The 19,479-nt window shown below is 43.0% G+C and overlaps 1 protein-coding gene and 1 non-coding gene across 12 annotated transcripts in view; both read left to right on the plus strand.

The window, feature by feature from the left end:
- LOC105492953 (PBX homeobox 1) overlaps positions 1-19,479 on the plus strand; it is a 330,443-nt gene that overhangs the window by 81,015 nt on the left and 229,949 nt on the right. The window lies entirely within an intron of this gene.
- LOC112428708 (U6 spliceosomal RNA) lies at positions 769-875 on the plus strand. The gene has a single exon (XR_003020756.1). It is a non-coding gene; the product is annotated as a U6 spliceosomal RNA (small nuclear RNA).

Below are 19,479 nucleotides of genomic sequence, written 5' to 3' on the forward strand. Positions count from 1 at the left end.
AGGCCCCCAGAGTCAGAGTGCCGGCCTCTACTGTGCTTGGCAGTTGTGCGCATGGAACATTGGAAGCATTTGGAACGGAATGCTTAAGGAAGATATTATTTGGCAGCAAGAAAAAGGGAGTGTGCAGATTCCCCCTACCCCTCCTGGGATGAGTAGGTACTGCCTGCCCGTTTTTTCTCTACAGGAGTTGAATAGTAGCCAGAGTAAAGGCTTGGCATCAGAAGGCCTTAGTTCAATCCTTATCTCTTCTACCTACCAGCAGTGTGGCTTTATGCAAGCTGCTTGTTCATCTGAACCTTACTGCTCTTGTCTGTAAGGGATAGCAATATCTGCTTTACAGAGTGGGCTGGAAGGTTAAAAGAGGCGCTAGTTCCATTTGGCATGCAGCAAGTGTAATGTAATTGTTGCTGTTCACCTCCTCTCCATGATTAAAGAGTAGGAAGTTGGGAAAAGAAGGTGAGTATTGTAGCTACCCTGTTCATTCCAAACTTCAATGTCTTGGTTTTTGTCCTCCGTCTTAGCCTCCTAAATGAAGAGCCTTTATTTCCCTCTGTTTAGGTTGGAAAAGATGAGAGATCTCTCTCCTTTTGATGCTGGGTGCCTGGATGGTATTAATTGATTTTAGTGGTTTCTTAATCCATACGGAATCAGTTAGGATGGTTTGCTCCCATCTTTAGGATGATGAGACAGTAGTACAGAGCAGTGGGATGATTTGTTTGGAACCCTAGAGACCATTAGTTCCAAGATGAGATCCAAATCCTATGGCCTGTGCTCATTTTGGCAGCACATATACTAAAGTTGCAATGATACAGAGAAGATTGGCATGGCATCTAGGCAAGGATGACATGCAAAGTGGTGAAATGTTCCTTTATTTATTTATTTATTTATTTATTTATTTATGTATTTATTTATTTATTGAGACAGGGTCTTGCTCTGTCACTCAGGCTGGAGTGCAGTGGCAATGACCATGGCTCTCTGCAGCCTTGACTTCCTGGGCTTAAGCGGTCCTCCCACCTCAGCCTCCCTATTAGCTTGGACTATAGGCATGCACCACCATGCCCAGCTAATTTTTTCTATTTTTTTTTTTTTTTTTTGTAGAGATGGGTCTTACTATGTTGCCTAGGCTGGTCTCAAATTCTTGGGCTCAAGTGATCCTCCTACCTTAGCCTCTCAAAATGTTGGGATTACAGGTGTAAGGCACCATACCCAGCTGTGTTCTATATTTAAAAAAAAAAAAAAATCCTATGGCCTGATGGTATAGATGAAGCCCCTGCCAAAGCCAGAGGGGCTGGAGTGGGTAGAAAGCCACCAAGGAGTCCGAGGGTTCCAGGTATTGACAAGACCTGAATTTTAGACTTCAAAATTGTGACATCAGTGTATATTCCCCAAAAGATCACAGCCTGGCTCTTGGAGGCCTGCATGTGCTAGGTGGGTCAGTAGGGTTGGAAGAGGGCCCTTGCATCTTTTCTGCTCTGTTTACATTTGTATGTCTGCTAGTATACAGAATAGCTAAGGAATCCAAATGGGGAGGGCCTTGGGTTCTAAACTGGCTTCTCATCCAGGTCCTGCTAAGAGCTCTTATTCCTCAGTTTCCTCAGCTAGAATGATGATAACATTGACCTATTTCTCAGAACAAGGTAGGTCAGGGGTTTGGAATTACTTATCTGGACTACTGTTTAAGTGCTCCACTCGGCAGATTGCTCCTTGTGCAACATACATACGGGGAAACGATGTGATGACACTAGCACAAAGGACGGTTTATAGTTATTTTCAGTGGTTCCTCATTTTTTGGTGTGTTTTTTTGAGACGGAGTTTTGCTCTGTCGCCCAGGCTGGAGTGCAGTGGCACGATCTCAGCTCACTGCAACCTCTGCCTCCCGGAGTCAAGCAATTCTGATGCCTCAGCCTCCTGAGTAACTGGGATTACAGACGCCCGCCACCATGCCCGGCTGATTTTTTTGTATTTTAGTAGAGACGGGGTTTCACCATGTTGCCCAGGCTGGTCTCCAACCCTTGAGCTCGGGCAATCCACCTGCCTCGGCCTCCTAAAGTGCTAGGATTCGAGGCATGAGCCACTGCACCCAGTCGGTTCCTTGTGTCTTAAAGCAAACACAGGCACAGTATTCTGGGCAAACAGATGTTAATAGCTTGACCTCTCTGTCAAAGGAGGACTTGGTTGCTTAAGACCCTTCGAGCTGTCAAAGTTACAGCTTCTCCAGGATACTATCATCCTCACCCATTTCTTATTCTCTGTGCAGGGAGGGACCATCTCTCGAAAAGCTCCCATCAGAGCACCCATTCTGGGACTTTGAGCAGAATGCTTAAGGCAGTGGTTCTAAAATTCCACACCACCTGTTCTTCCAGTTGTGTCCTCTCTGAGCTGCCTCTGACGGTCACATTCCATGGCCATGTGCCACAGCAGACTTGTGATACTGATTTTAGTGTTGTCCTTGGCCACTGGGGGCAGAGAGGAAGGAGAGAGAAGAGAAGGGGAGAGAAGAGGAGAAATGGGAATGGGGTCCATTCATCCATCTCTCTGTCATTAGGGGCCCACCAATTCCCACTATGGTACCTCAGAAACTAGCTCAGACCTGGAGGCCATCCAATGACTTAATCTGGACCAGTAAAGCAACCGGGCCATTTTCCTGCCTCGACATGCTTTCTCAGCTGCCCTCCCCATTGGCTAGGGCCGAAATGACTCGTCTTCCTGTGCCCTAGTTCCATGGGGTTTCCTCTCTGTGACTCTGGGCAGAGGCCTTGGTTGCCACCAAAGGCAGCTTATGGTGTAACTTCAGGTCTAGCCTGACTCAGTTGCCTTCCCTCAGCTATTTACTGCAGAGGCACTTAATGAAGAAGACACAAGGGTAGCAGGCCTGAGGGATAACTTCAAGGCTAACGTGTCTTTTTTCCAGTACTCACTCTTCTTTTGAATTTTAAGAATTCCAGATTTTATTCTAAGTCAGAGAACACTGCGTAAAAGGATTTTATTGTATCGACTCCCTCCAAATGGCGTGAACGTCTGGATTTGCATCCTTCCCATGCCAGATATCACAAATTGGGTTGGGTTTTGCATGCTCAGGGTGACTTTTGGTATTCAGCTAACACCCTTCCTTTAGGGAAGTTAGAACACTTGATAAATTTTAAGCTTTTCATCCTCAGTAGTACCCCTGGAAAATTGAGGTTCAGTGAGGTAAAGTGTCTCGATTAATTATATGATATGTACTGCTTTTTCGTGGGTCTTTTGTTGTGTTTTGTTTTTTCTTTCTCCATCATTTTGTTAAAATGAATTATGTGATTGTCCAGGTTAGCAGTGTTCTGTTTTCATAGGATAAGCCCCATCTGTAGTACTGTTTATTTCCACTGAGCTTATTTTTCAGGGGACTCTGTGCATTTCCACATTTCCAACACCAGCTCTAAGAAGGTACACCTGCAGAGTTTGTTGTGACCCTGTTCAGAACTGGCAGAACCAAGTGCAGGCTTACTCTATTTGGTAGAGACTGAGTCCCAGCAAGTAGAAGTGTCTTGCCAAGGGGATGTGACTATTAATAGGAAATGGAACTAAAAATAGAACCTAGGTATGACCCCAGCTATTTGACCACTCTCACCAACATGATTTCTCCTTTTGGTCTCAGACCAGGACATTCAGGGCATCTCTCCATTTTCATATGGAGAAGCATCCAAGTATGTCTCAGTGGTTGATTAGGAGACCATATCCTTCAGGAATCATGTTGAAACTTGTCAGGGTAGTTCCTAAGGTCCTGAGGCCTAGGACCTAGTACTGTAACCTGGCCCCGTGAAATCTTTGGTAGATGGTAAGTGTTCAGTATGAATTTATTTATTTGATTAGGTGTTTTTTTCTCATGGTGAATACAGTTCCTTTAATATCAGCCAGGACTTAGTGAACATGTGCTCCTTTTGCCGCACAAAAAAATAGAAAATGAGATATTGAAAGGAAATAGAACAAAAACTATCTGCCTTCAAGGAGCTCACAGTCTAGTTCTGGAAACTGGACATACGTAGTCTCTGCGGTCTGCTTGGACTGTGTCACTGTGATCATTCTAAGGTAACGAGCCACCTTTTATTCTTTTACCCAGCCCAGTTGTTTCAGATGAAAGGATAGAGAAGCCGGCGTCTGCTGTGATGGAGGTGATGTTTTATTTTAAGATAAAGTATAGAAGCAACTGATTGATGGATTATAAACTGGGAGGTCCAGGATAAAGCTTCATTCTGAGGGCATCAGTATATTTCACTGGGAGCCTCCTGGGCATTAATTCTGCCGTTAATTTTGTTATTAGAAACCTAGCCAAACAAAGGGAGGTGGCGAAGCTTGAGGCTGGTTTAACCTTGATGAAACAGTGATTTCACCAAGGATGATGTTGCCCCATCCATCTTCATCCATCAAGGCCCTGCTGAAATATGCTAATGAAGCCCGAAGATAGGAGCACAGAGCAGTTAAATGGGGCGTTGCAGACGCTCTCCGTACCCCCGTGACAGGGTGATGCCATTTACTGTCCAGATTTAGTACAGGAAAGACAGCAATGCTGACGTGGTGTCATGGTGGAAGATAGAATGGAGGCTCCACCTGATAAAAAGAAAGGGCAAGGTTCGGGGTATATATTCTGGAAGAAGATGGGAAAACTTGGTTTTTGGTGAAGGGATTGGTTTTCTTAATTCTCTTTGGCTCACTCTCTAGCCAGTCCACACAAGAACCAGATATGTGGCATACTGCAGATAGGGCAACATTTTCAAGTTCCAGAATGTGACCTCCCACCATGTGCCAAAGCAAGTTATCTGTTACCATGTTAGTCTGCAGCACTGTTTGTTTCCAGTGGTACATGAGCTAATACCTTGGCTTTATTTGTTTATTTTTTAAGTTACAACCTTTTGGATACTTATGACATGCTGGGCATACTACTGAGTTATTGTATATGTATTAATCGAATTAGATTCTTACAAATAGCCGATGAAGAAGCAAAATTATCACATATATTTTACAGATGAAGTTTGAGAGGCTAAATTCTTTTTTTTTTTTTTTTTTTTTTTGAGACGGAGTCTCCCGCTGTGTCACCCAGGCTGGAGTGCAGTGGCGCGATCTCGGCTCACTGCAAGCTCCGCAAGCTCCGCCTCCCAGGTTCACGCCATTCTCCTGCCTCAGCCTCCGAGTAGCTGGGATTACAGGCGCCCGCCACCACGCCCGGCTAGTTTTTTGTATTTTTAGTAGAGACGGGGTTTCACCATGTTAGCCAGGATGGTCTCGATCTCCTGACCTCGTGATCCACCCGCCTCGGCCTCCCAAAGTGCTGGGATTACAGGCTTGAGCCACCGCGCCCGGCCGAGAGGCTAAATTCTTTCCAAAATTATGTAACCAGTAAGTGGCATGGTTGGGGTATAAACCCATGTCTACCCCACTCCAAAGACCTTGCACAAAATCATTGTGCTCTGAAGACTCTCATGTCGGATATAGGTGGGAATCCCTGATAACCACTGGGAGCAGCTTGACTCACTTACATATTTATTGCTTATATATTCTTTGGGTTCAGTTTAACTTTAACTTTGGCATTCCCTTCACAATTCTTTCTTTTGTAAATAGATTATAAGCTCTCTGAGGCCAGCAGCCAAGCCCTTTCTCTAATCTCCTCAATGTTGATGACATCCCTAGTTTCTACATGGAATGCTTACTTTTGGCATAATGCTTCTAATGGATGGTTAAAAAAGGCTGGCCAGCTGCTTTTCTGGTTTTCATTTCATACATTGGATGAAAGCCTTGGGGGATTTTACTTGTCTTTACGAGTTAATTCTACAGGAATCACAGTAAAATTTCTGTTTCTTGGAATTTTTTGGCGGATCCACTTTTGTTTCCTACTAGTACGTTACCTATCTAGTCTGTATCCAACCGTACAGAGAAAAGTAAACAGCAAATGAAACTTTATTATTACGTATTTAAACGGCATCTTTGGAGCAGTCTATATTAGGAGGTGTGTACCAAATTCTGCTCATCTTAGGACCCTAGACAGTTCCTCTAAGAGAGCCTGCCAGCCACCCTTCATTTACAAAATGCAGACCCTGAGCTAAGAGGTGGTCTTGGGCAAATCAGGCAAAACAATTCCTAAATCTAAAATGTTTATCAGCTTTTGTGTTTTTTTTTTTCCTAAATGGAGATAAAGTTGGAAGTTAAAAACAGAAAAGAAGGATGGATTAAAAAATATTTAAATAAGATGCCAAGTAACATGAATTTCCTGAAATAGACTGTTTTAGGATAAAAGGTATATCTTGGCCTTAATGTGTCTTGTGCCATTTATTAAATCAGTTCTGAACTTTGGGGACTCCAGACTGTTATTAAAGAGTTAATAACCAAAGGCTTCAACGTCCAGGATGTTGTGTGGGTCAGTGTATCTTGCCAAGAGGTAACATCAGCCAGTGGAATCAGTTGGGCTCTCCGTCTGGCAGATCTGTCTCTCTCAGCTGCTCCTCCTCCAGTTTCTAGTCTTGGAGTTCATATACAGTAAATCTTTCTCTTAATAAAGCCGTTTTTCAAATCTGACTTTGGACTAGGGACTGCTTTTTCTCCAAATGCAACAGCTGTTAAACATGGTGCATTGGGCACGGTGTATATCTCTTTGTTCAGTTTTGGGTTTTTAATATGAGCAGGGACATAAAGGAGTGGGAAGACTATATCGATTTCTTTCTACCCATGAGTCATCCACTGGGTTTGGAAATAAGGCCTCCAGCCTCAAAAGGCTTCTGGGCTCCCTGGGCTTCTCACCCTTAAGGATGAAGCCTATTGTGCCCTAATAACCAGTACAGGATTCCCCCCCTTCTTTTGGTGAGATAGAATTGTGGAGCTCAAGGTGTCCGCCAGCAGAGGCCAGACCTTTTGGCCCCTATCTGTCCCATTTACATGGGGAAAAGCATTTTTGCCCCCTTGCTCTCTGGTCCTTCTGTCACTGTCTCTGTTCCCAATGCACTGGGGAGCATTAACTCCCTGAAGGGGAAAAAAGTTCACAAAAGAAATGAATTATGCATATGGAATTCATTTCCTTGATGAATAGGGAATCTGAACAAACTCCATGGCTGTTTGATTTTAAGGCAGAGGAGAAGGGGGGCTTGGGCTAAAGAGTATAGCGGGGGGTGATCAAAAAGAACTTGAAACAAGAGAGGTGGGAGAAAAACCATGGCAGGAGGACTTGGGATGGAAATATTGAGGACAAAGTAAGGGGACCTTTGAAAATAGCTTAGGGCCCATTATTCTTGCCAACATGTACACACAGATATATACCTCACTCCCGATTAATGTGCAAATTTTTCCCCAGGGAAACTGGAAATGGTCATGAGATTATACTGGGGAGAAATGACAACACTAAGGCGATATGACTGTCCTGAATTAAAGTTGTGCAGTGATTCTTTTGCTTTCTTCAGTCCAGGTTAACAATGGGCACTTTGAATTTAGAGGCAGGACTTGTGTGATAGGTAAAGAACTGCACTGAGAAATGGAAGACTTGGATCCAAGCCCCATGATACCCAGGCTCCGTGACTGTGGGCAAGTCACCTCATCTTTCTGTCTCAGTTATCTCATCTATAAGTGGGGATTATTGCAACTGCCCTGGGGAAAAATTATAAGGGCCAAAGAAAAGTGCTTTTATGCGTAACACAAGATGCGAATCTGAAGGGATTTTATTTTTCTCTCTGTGCCTCCTTTTCTTGATGGCATTTTGGATATCCAGACCTAGTCTTCTCAGCAAGCCAGAGTTTCTTTGGAGCAGAAGAATGAAGGGGAAATTGATTCAGGAGCAGCGTGCTGGTTAAAGGAACAAAGAAACAAGCAAAAAATCCCATTTTAATCCTCACCTCATCTATGTTATGAAAACCATTTAAAATAATCAATCTGATGTTTTTGGCAAATGTAGGTACTGAATCAGTAGTGGTTACTGCGTAACTAGTTTGATCAACAGTAGGAAAGCTCGTCATTGACAGCCACATACATTATGGAATCCACCAGAGGGTGTTTTTTAGAGCTTCCCTTGTAGGCTGACTACCTAGAAGAGGCAACCTCTGTCCTGGCTGCCAAAGACCTGTGGATGCTTCCGAGGGGGAGATGTGGTCAAATTGACCTCTTACTTCTAATTGCCCTCCATTATTCCTTGTTTCTGAATGGAAAAAAGACTTGGGGACACTAAGTCTTCAGCAGAGGTAACAGGTAGAAAGTCACACATACCTGTGCACATTTGTTAGAGATATGTCCCTGCTCATTGAGAGGAGAGAGATTTTTTTTTTTGATAGTTATGTGCTCTTAAATCCATTACAGGATTGAGTAAACAGGTCCAACCACTGCCATGTCTCTTTATTTTTCTCACCACCCAATTTCAGCACATGCAGTTTTTCACAGAGGCGTGTTTGTTTTACAGCAAATCCTTTTTAGGGGTCAGGATGTGTGGTGGAATGCAGTTATATCCTTTAGGACTGCCCACCACAAACACACACTGTGCACTCATACCTTTAATGCAGTGGCATTCGGTCCGTTCTGCAGGACATGGCCCTGGGAAGACTATGGAGGTGTCCCAGGACAGTCTTCCTGGTAGTAAGGGGGGCAGCCCTACAGGCTTGGGGGTCCCACCCCAACTTCAACCCCTGCACCTTTGTTTCATGGCTTTTATTTGCTCAGGTTTATGGGAAGGAGTGCTTTTAAGAAATCTTTGAAACCTAGTGGTGTAGAGAATAGACCAGTGCCTAGTATGAATTATTTATTTGTTTATTAAGATTTTCATGGCACCTTCCCTTTCAAAGCTCAAGGCACCAAATAGAACTCATCAAACTGATAGCAGTTAGCACTGAAGGTTGAACAGGGGCCTCCGGAGGAGGAACCACTAGGGAGGATAAGAAAAGAGGGAAGAAGAGCAGAGAGAAGAGCACAGCAGTCCAGACCCCAGAGCCACCACTACAGCCAAAGGAGGAAAATCCTAACGACTCCAGGTTTTCCAGGAAGGAATCCAGCCCTGCTGGGAAGTTGTTTTGTTATCAGGGAAAGTCACTTCCTTCTCTCAGCCTCCTCCATGAATTCCTGGTGACTTAGTTGACCCCCCGGGGCCCCTCCCAGATATGATCTTTTAAGAAGCCTGAGGAGCTTTCCTTTTTAGGTGAGCAGGCCTAACCCTTCTGCCAAGTTGTTACGGCAATAAAAATCGTCATAAAATTTTTTTTAATGTTATGCATAAACCTTTCAATAACAAGTATATTTGGTACAGAGTGGTTTTCAACCCTGGCTGAACATTAAAATCACCTGGGGAACTTTAAAAAAATATTACCAGTGCCTGGGATCTACCCTGGAATGATGAAATCGGAACATCTGGGGGCTGGTGCTGAGCATCTGTATTTTCTCAAAGCACCCCAGCTTTTGTGTTATGCACTGGGGTTGTGAAATCCCCGGGGACCTGGGGAGGCTGATGATAGGAGGTGAACTTGAGTGTGCCCAGAGAAAGGCAAAGAGGGGCTTATTAGGAGTGTGATTTCAGTGCTTCTGATTAACAGTGGAGGAAGGAAACTTGAACTATACTTTAAAGTTATCAAGCTATAGGATATTCTTATAGTAAGTGTAGCCCATTTGGCTTGTGTAACTTATTTTTCACATACTTCAAGACCGGGAAACTTTAGAAGTGTCACAGCAAGTTCTTTGGCCACCTCCTCACTAGCTGGCTGCCACTGAAAGTGTGAGTCATATGCCAGCCACCGTTGTAGGGAAATCACACTTAGGATATTTTACCTGCATGCAGCAGAGAGGTTGCTGGTATCCTCCCCATTTCACAGAGAAGGATGCGGAGGCCCAGAGAGGCTACATAATTTTCTCTGGGTCCCAAAACCTGTAAATAGTAGAGAAGGGGATCAAACTTGCTTATCTTACTCTAAGCTACCCGCCTCTTTCTGCTATACTTAATGCCTCTTAGAACGACTCTGGACTTGTTGATTTGTCAGCTGCTTGCTCTTGGTGGGAGGGCGTTTGGCTTTCTTTTTCAGATACGAGGGAAAACATGAGAGGAGAAATCAGCTTCTGCAGAGATTATCTTAGAGATTGAGCAAGGCAGTGTAATGTAATGAAAACATGCACAGAGCAGGGGCCTCTAGCCCCAGGGGCAGGCTTGCAATTAGAACTGGGCCAAAAGAAAGAAAATTATGGGAGGGTCCAAATGAGTAATATGGGAAACATGCTTTTTGTTTAACTGTGATACCTTTGGTGTCATTGATGTGACTTAGGCTCTTTGCCTCTTTCATTCTAAGATGACACACCTCTGTGAGGTTACTTTGTATTCATTCTGGACCTTGATCATTTTCAGGGGGTCCATGCTAGAATGTACTGGAATGTGGGAACACTGGCCTACAGATCTAGTTCGGTCCTCTCCCACCGCCATGCTCTTAGTCACTTCACCTGCTGCCTTCCAAAACAAATGGGCTGTGTGTGTCTCCTTCCCTTAATAAAGTATTCTATAATCATATTTTCTAGCTTAAAACAAAATTAGTCTTTTAAATGTAAAATACATCTAAAGCACTTTTATTAATGGATCGCTTTCCTTCAGGGATTATAGTGCTTAGTATGAGGTATTAACTCATCTATTTTCATGCCATATAGGGAAGGAAAGTGTTAACTATTTTTGAATGTAGAGAAAACTTTTGTTGGGAGTCTCTAGACCTTAAACCGAGAACCTGTTTGACAAAACTGCCATCCTCCCAACCCCCTTAAAAGATAATGCCCTAAATCTATCAGTTTCCCCCCCCCCCCCAGTATGCAAAACTGGCTGTTTTCTGGTATTAGTTGTTCCTACCTGTGGCTTGGAGTCACTGCCACTTGGCTTCCTAGATTGTGTCCCATAAATTCAAGCATAAGGAGCTCCCAGTCTGCTGCACCTGGCCTCCCTTGTCCTTCACATCCTTGCAGCAGACTGTAACAAACTTTCAAGTTAGCTTTTTATTGCATTCCACCTCCTGCCAGGGGTGTGATAGGGCAGACTTAAACTCATGCAACTCAAAATGACCATGCTGGGTCTGTTCTAAGTTTGAATTTTGACCTTGATCCAGCCTTCACATACTTTCTCTTATGAATTCCCTTTAATGCTAGTTAATAAAAATATAATGGCTTTCCTGTCCCTTCTCATAATAACATTGCCAGCTTTGGGGGTTCTTTGAAAACCTTGCTTGCGAAGTCCGTGGCCAAAAAAAACAAAGATATTTGGCTTTAAAGTATGGACTTTGCTCCCCAAACTCCTCTCTCTGAGGAAGGGAGAGAAAGAGTTGAAGGTTTCTGGGAAAGGGGCATAGAAGCAACTCTCAACTCTGGCCATGTGGATCTGCAGACAAAATTAAGGCAAATGTAGTGCTACAGATCCCATCCCTGGGCCTCACATTGTGGCCAGCCATATGGAGTCAGATTTGGAGACTTTTTAGAGATGGGGAAGCCACTAGACTCCTAGGCATCTGGTGTAAAGAGAGACTATTCCTTTGCTACTTTCTTTTTTTTTTTTTTTGAGTCAGAGTCTCGCTCTGTTGCCCAGGCTGGAGTGCAGTGGCGTGATCTTGGCTCACTGCAACCTCCGCCTCCCAGGTTCAATAGATTCTCCTGCCTCAGCCTCTTGAGTAGTTGGGATTACAGGTGCCTGCTACCACGCCTGACTAGTTTTTGTATTTTTAGTAGATACAGGGTTTGACCATGTTGGTCAGGTTGGTCTTGGACTACTGACAAGTGATCTGCCCGCCTCAGACTCCCAAAGTGCTGGGGTTACAGGTATAACCTGGCTATCTTTGCTATTTGCTATTGGAAGAGAAGGCAGCCCTGATTTAGTCTGTTTACGGTCTGCTTTATGTGGATAATAGAAAGCCATCATAGTCCCTAAAACCTTCCTTACCAGTTAACCCTGCTGGACAACCTGTGTTTGTCTCTTGACAACTGTTAACTGAGAAGAGGGCCTCAGTGTGCTCCTCTAGGTGTGCACATTAAGGACTTTGCACAGTGTGGATATAGCTCATGCTGCTCTGCGGTCTAGAACATGCTGCTTGAATTTTCATCATCCTCCTCCTCTCCACCTCCAAGAAAAAAAAAAAGCGTGCAGGAAGTAGCATTTCAGTTCTTCTCCACCACCTCTGCTTCCCTTCTCCCTTCTTTTCCTCCGTGTAGCATTCCCTTTAGTACCAGGGAGGGATGGTGGTTGAAAATGGGGGGAATGATGTTGCTCAGAAAAAAGAAATCAGCCTAGAGCTTAAGAGGTGAGGGGAAAGGAAAGAACACTTCAAGCAGAGCCCAGCCCAGGCGTGCCAACTCCCACCCCAGCCTCCTTGTACCTCCGGTCTCCGAAGGAGGGTGATGAATTCGGTTTCCACCAACATTAAACTGATAAATGAAATTTGTATGTTAAAACAATGATAATTTAATTGTATTTTATTTTCTTCTTTCCCATCCACATTTCGATCTCACCCCCCTCTCCATTACCCATCCTTCAGCTTTGGGAAGGGGGTGGTGGAGGCTGTGCGGAGGGGGGGCATTGCAAGCTGTCGGTTTGCATTGTGCGGACGGGGAAAGGTCTCTACCTGGCTCATTTTGTCCCCTTTGCTTAGGCTGTCACTGCTGACAGTCCTCATGTTTATTTCATCTCGCGTGGTGGCTGTCTCGTTTCCCTACCCTCCGATGTCATTAACGCACAGAGAGCGGGCCCTGCAGTGTTGAGCCTAATGAATTCCACTGTGGCTGCTCTGCTCCCCACCTCGTTACCAAAGCTCAAGGTGTCAAATTAAACCCAGCCTAGAGAGAAAGAGAAAGTGCAGGAGAGAAGCAAGAGCAGGGAAAGAGGGAGGTGCAGAGAACATATAAACAACCCTCCAAAAAGAACAGTTGAAGGTGGGGGGAGAAGAAAGGAGGGGAATGAGACAGAGAGGAGCCCACAAATGGGTGACTTTCCTCCTGCGACCAAATCCATTTCAAGCATGGTGACATCCATGACTCACAGCAGGACCTAATGACCTATTCTTCCCCGGGTGGGGTTTGTACCTTGGCCTTGGCTGCGGTTTGTTGCTTTTTCCTCATTGTCTGGTTGATTTATTTTCATGGTTTATGCAGATTGAGCACCTCGCAAAGCAGACAGAGCAAATAAGAGGAGTCAGAGCTTATGGAGGGTGAGGGGGTGTGTGTGTGTGTGTGTGTGTGTGTGTGTGTGTGTGTGTGTGTTTAAGGAAAAGTGGAAGCCAAATGTGAGCTCTTGATTTAGTGGCCCTGATCAGCTATGGAAATTCAAAATGGTAGAAAGAGGAAATCATCACATAATTTTTTTTTTTTTTTGAGAGGAAGTCCCTCTCTGTCACCAGGCTGGAGTGCAGTGGCACAATCTCAGCTTACTGCAATCTCCACCTCCCAGGTTCAAACCATTCTTCTGCCTCAGCCTCCCAAGTAGCTGAGATTACAGGCACGCACCACCACACCCAGCTAATTTTTGTATATTTAGTAGAAACGGGGTTTCACTGTGTTGGCCAGGATGGTCTCGCTCTCCTGACCTCATATAAATTTAAATAACCCCTGTGGGGGTACTCTAGCAGATTTTCCTCCCCTCACTCCACCCCAGTTTGGAAAATAGTGATTCATTTCATCTCTTTTCTATATAACCTTGTGTCATTTACAAAGCATTTTCCTTTATATTATTGGCATTTTATTTTTGGGGCATTTTGTTGGAGATGACCATTAATAGATTCTTCACATTCGACAGATGGGAAAAATGAGGAGTAGAGATGTTAACTTACTTGCTCAAGGTAATAGAACTAGAAGGTGAGAGAAGAGAGTTACATTTCAGATCCTCCCTTTCCAGAATTCAGTGTTTTTCCTTTATACCACTAAACTTCCTAGATTTTTGTCAAGAGGTGGGAGGAGGTTAAATAAGCTTGTGAACTTTAAAACTTGAAAATTTATATACAGCAAAATAGACCTAAAATATACAGTTTGATGTGTTTTGACACGTAAATATACTCATGTAACCAACACCCTTTTATCACCCTAGAAAGTTTCTTTCAGCCCTTTTTTATTTCTCTTACCATCCGCACCCCCACCGCCACATCATCAGAGTTTAGTTTTGCATGTTTAAACTTTTTTTTTTTTCCAGACAGAGACTCACTCTGTCGCTCAGGCTGGAGGGCAGTGTTACGATCTTCGCTCGCTTCAATCTCCACCTCCTGGGTTCGAGTAGTTCTCCTGCCTCAGCCTCCTGAACAGCGGGGATTACAAGTGTGTGCCACCATACCCAGCTAATTTTTACATTTTTTGTAGAGACAGAGTTTTGCCATGTTGGCCAGGGTGGTCTCGAACTCCTGACCTCAAGTGATCTGCCGCCTCAGCCTCCCAAAGTGCTGGCATTAGAGGCGTGAGCCACCACGTCCAGCCGTGTTTAAACTTTGTTGGTAGAATCACACAACACATATACTTTTGTATCCAGCTTTTGCTTATCACACTGTTTCTTGAGATTTATCTGTGTTATTGCTTGCATCAGTACTTCACTCCTCCTTATTACCGAGTGGTATTCTATTATGTGAATACACCATAATATTTTTTTATTCAGTCTCACTTGTATTTTTTTTTAATCTTTTTACAATAATTTAGTACTTAAGACACAATTTTTTATAAGAGTTTTGGAGCACATGGGTGATCGTCCATGAGGCCTGGCTCCCTGAATTCAGTGGCAGAGCCGTGGTGCTGGGCAAGAGGGATGAGTGAGGGCTGGGCGTGGTGCCTCACACCTGTAATACTAGCACTTTTGGAGGCTGGGGCAGGTGGATCACTTGAGGTCAGGAGTTCGAGACCAGCCTGGCCAACATGGTGAAACCCTGTCTACTAAAAAACAAAAATTAGCCAGGCATGGTGGTGGGCACCTATAATCCCAGCTACTTGGGAGACTGAGGCAGGAGAATCGCTTGAACCCTTGAACCGGGGAGGCGGAGGTTGCGGTGAGCCAAGATGGTGCCACTGCACTCCAGCTTGGGTAACAGAGTGAGGAGTGAGCTGAGGCACAGGGCGGACAAAACCCTGTCACAACCGCACCTCTCAAACCTGGGCCCACAAACGCATACTTTAAATGGCTTGGAACTTACTTGTTTCTTTGCTTGGGGCTCATTGTCTGCTTCGTTGTCCTTGGCTATTTATGATAATAGGCATGACAATAGAACAGCATATTCCTTCTTTGGAGTTTTCTGTGTTTGTTATTTGATTTTAAAATTCTGCTCCTTTTTCCCAATTAAAATGGAATTCTGTTTCTGATAAATTTTTACCATTCTTTTCCAAACAGTAGAGTCAACTCAAGGCTATCACAAATCAGGACTAGGAATTGCTGGCAGATATTCCGTAAACAGTGCATTGGGGATAGAGTGTCTAGCTCTAATATTTGCATTTTGTAGTTGGGGACAATATGAAAAACTTTGTTACTCCACAAATATTTTTGGCACTTAGAATGGCAAGAAAATCCAGGTTCCCTTACTTACAATGCAGTACTTTTACCTTGAACCTAAAGGGTAGGATGTGCGTGTGTATTTCCAGGGTCTCTGCGATTTGTCATTCATATTAACAGAAAACAGGTCCAGTCTTTGGAACTCTGGTTAGAGTTGACATCATGGCAAAACATCAGGCCTCAGGTTTCATTGATTTTAAACTTATTATGTCGTGTGATTATCTCATCAGTGATGGTCTTTGTCATTAAATCCACTGCTTCAGCTGGGCTGAACACATTCCAGGAGGAGCAGGATCAAGAAGGTTTTTCAAAGATGTGGACAAGTGAAGTGAGAAATACTGGAATTTAAATTCTTTCCTTCTTTTAAAAACTATCCCTGGTGTTATCTGTACTTTCTAAAGAGTCAAAATGGGAAGAGAATGGTCCGAGAGTGGAGATTTGGCAGCATCACGTCCATAGTTCTACTTTCTTCTCCATTCCCACACACATAAACTTCATGAAAATAAACTCAGTTTTGTAGCATTTAAGGCCTATTCAGAAAGGATTCAGTTGTAGTCAATGGAAGAACCAAGATAGTTAACCAAGTCTTAAGCATTTCTCTATTCATTCAGCAACATTTATCAAACTGGATATAAGAAATAGATAAAGCCAGCCTCTGCCCTCAGGAGCTTGTGATGGGGGAGTAGTGTGTGGTGTGATCTGTATTATTACAGAGGGGAGCACAGCAGGTGATGGGAATGGAACACTGGCTCCTAGCATGGCCTGCTTGGGTCAAGGATGGCACACTGGATTGGTTAAATCAGGGGAAGAACCGATTTTATGGAAATTATCCAAAGGAGCTATTCATTAATTTAGCATCTCTCCTCCCCAGTCTCTGATGTGTGTTTTTTTTCTGTTTTTCCTTTTTTCTTTTTTCGCTTTTGTTGCCCAGGCTGGAGTGCAATGGTGGGATCTCGGCTCACTGCAACCTCCACCTCCCAGGTTCAAGCGATTCTCCTGCCTCAGCCTCCCGAGTAGCTGGGATTACAGGCATGCACCACCATGCCTGGCTAATGCTGTACTTTTAGTAAAGACGGGGTTTCTCCATGTTGGTCAGACTGGTCTGGAACTCCCGACCTCAGGTGATTCACCCGCTTCAGCCTCCCAAAGTGCTGAGATTATGGGCATGAGCCACTGCACCCGGCCTCTGAAGTCTTTTTTAGACTGCCTGTCTTCTACAGAGCACCATGCTATGGGAGTGTGGTCTGGCTTTGGGAGTAGAAAAGTCCAATGTTGAGTACAACATTGAGATACATGACTGTTGGGACCACTCTTAATCTTCCAAGGATGACCACCATTTTTTGTAGTGGTTTACTGAGACAGTCAAGACAATATGAATATTTCTGGTAATGTTCAGTGAAATGTTTTCTTGTGCTTGACCTGCTGTTTGTGTTTGCTGATCTGGAACTTCAGTTGACCTCCTTGACTGCAATCATTTGTTCTGGTTTTGTGTGTTTGTTTGCACTGGGCTTTAGATTTGTAAAACATTGTATATAGTTATGTCATGTAGCCTCCCTAAATCTTAGTGAATAGGATTTTACATGGCATCAATATGTCGGTTTTGCAGTGAAACTACTATGATTGTCATAGTCTAACATGGTATAAGGACTTGATGAAGATTTTGTATGACAAATGAAGTTGTGGCTGCCTTTGGGATTAGTAGATATATGGAACAAGAACAAGAAGGCGTGCAGGTATTCATCATAACATGAAAAGATGGAGATTATATAGAGACATTGAGCCTTCAACTGCAGGTGGAGAATGGAATTAATATGGTACATTTAAAAATATTTTAGAAATGATATTTTTAAAAGAGTCAAAATAAAGTGCTTTCATCTGATTAATTGACCAGAAATTGGGCTACTCAATATAATGAATAATTCTTAGGATCTATCGATATGACTACTCAGTAGTAAGAAGTGCCACATAAATATTGGCCTAATACATATATAATTATGTAACTCTAGCCAGGTAACTGGGTTAAATATGGGTAACAACAAAAGCACTTCTGTCCTGATCAAAATCTCAGTTATTTTTAAATACTTAATATAATCAGATCTTTTTCAAGTAAACAATAATTCAGGAGACAAATGTTTAGTACATCTCATAGAAATATTTTGTCCCAATTTGTTTGCCTGTACAATCTACATTCTTCTTATTCATCCATATTTTGAAGAGTCAGAAAAGAATTCATCTCATTTGAGTTAGTTTGGATCAACATACTGATATTGCTGAATATTTTCACTTCCCTGAAACTAAACACATCTATTCCCTTCGTCTTAGACAAATTATGAGGGGAAACCTGTCTGAAATTTGGCTAACACATGGCATGCATTTGAAGCCACTGGAGGATTTGCTTTGTCAATTTAAGATTGAGTGACAGCTGTAGAGGAAAGTGACAGAAAAAAAAACCTTCTTAATGTGAAATAGAAAGTATAAAGGACAATAAAATGCTAAAATGTACAGGAAATTCTTGTAATATGACTAATCATATATGACACTTGTAGAGATCAGTTCTGCTACAGGTAGTCTTACGTTATATAAATGATATATTATTATAATATCCTATTATGTATATTATATATATATATATATATTTTTTTTTTTTTTTTGAGACGGAGTCTCGCTCTGTGGCCCAGGCTGGAGTGCAGTGGCCGGATCTCAGCTCACTGCAAGCTCCGCCTCCCGGGTTCACGCCATTCTCCTGCCTCAGCCTACCGAGCAGCTGGGACTACGGGCGCCCGCCACCTCGCCTGGCTAGTTTTTTGTATTTTTTAGTACAGACGGGGTTTCACCGTGTTAGCCAGGATGGTCTCTATCTCCTGACCTTGTGATCCGCCCGTCTCGGCCTCCCAAAGTGCTGGGATTACAGGCTTGAGCCACCGCGCCTGGCCGTATATTATATTATCATACTATACCAAGAATAGATAATATTTTTCATCAATTGGTGATTTAAGTGTGAGTTTATACATGGGTTGACTGTGGATTGTATACATGATACAAAGCCTGTGTTAAAATAAAACAAAAACCCCCTTCAAACTCCTATATGGAGTATTTGACTAAAGCAATAATATTAAGATAACATATTCTATTCCAAATAAGGATATAATTTGCTGTTTGATAAAGCAAAACAAAACAATGGAGTGTATTGGTACTGTTTTCCACAGAGTAGGAAGATAAGAACATATGTAGAGATGATAAAATGTCATTGGCTCCAAGAGACAAGCTTACAAAATCCATGGTAGTTGAGGAACTTCAAAGAGAAGCAATTATTTCGGTGATTAGGGCAGTTCCACCTGTTCTGATTGAACATTTTTAGGATGTAGAAGATGCATCATACATTGGTATCTATTCAGAAGGTGGGGACATCTGCTGTCTGTCATGTATCTGGGAGATGTTTATCTCAACAGGAGGCAATAATAATATGGTAAACCAAACCTAATATTATCATGATGCATTAAAATTGGGTTAATCGAAGCAATAAAATCAAAGTAACAGTAAATGCTTATACACCATGTTAAGTAATATTTACTTCAATCTTAGAAATGAAATGATAATTTTACATTCTAGCAGATGTATTTCTTGATACCTGTTCTGAGAGGACAGAAACAAGGCTCAAAAATTCATACAAGAGGCTAATAACAACTTAGTTCGTAGTAACATATGGAGCATTGGATGTAGAGTGCATTTTACGTTGCACCTTCTTGTTTAATCTGAGTTAACCTATAAGTAGGCATATTGTTTTTTAGGGAATCAGGAGTTTGCTCAAGTAGAAAGAAGCCCCACCTTTCCTTTGATAAGGTACCAGTCAAGGAAATAAATGCACTTTTTTCTACCTGAGTGAGATTTGCCTTTCATTTGCTCATGCTAATCTGTGTGGCTTTATTGACCACTGCAGTTTAAGCCCATGCAACCTGCATGCTGTGCAAGAAAGAAAGGTGATGGACAGATGGTCCCAGAGGTGAACTCCTGGTGCCTTTGCCACT

Source organism: Macaca nemestrina, chromosome 1 (genome assembly GCF_043159975.1).
Source record: "Macaca nemestrina isolate mMacNem1 chromosome 1, mMacNem.hap1, whole genome shotgun sequence".
Taxonomy (NCBI): Eukaryota; Metazoa; Chordata; class Mammalia; order Primates; family Cercopithecidae; genus Macaca; species Macaca nemestrina.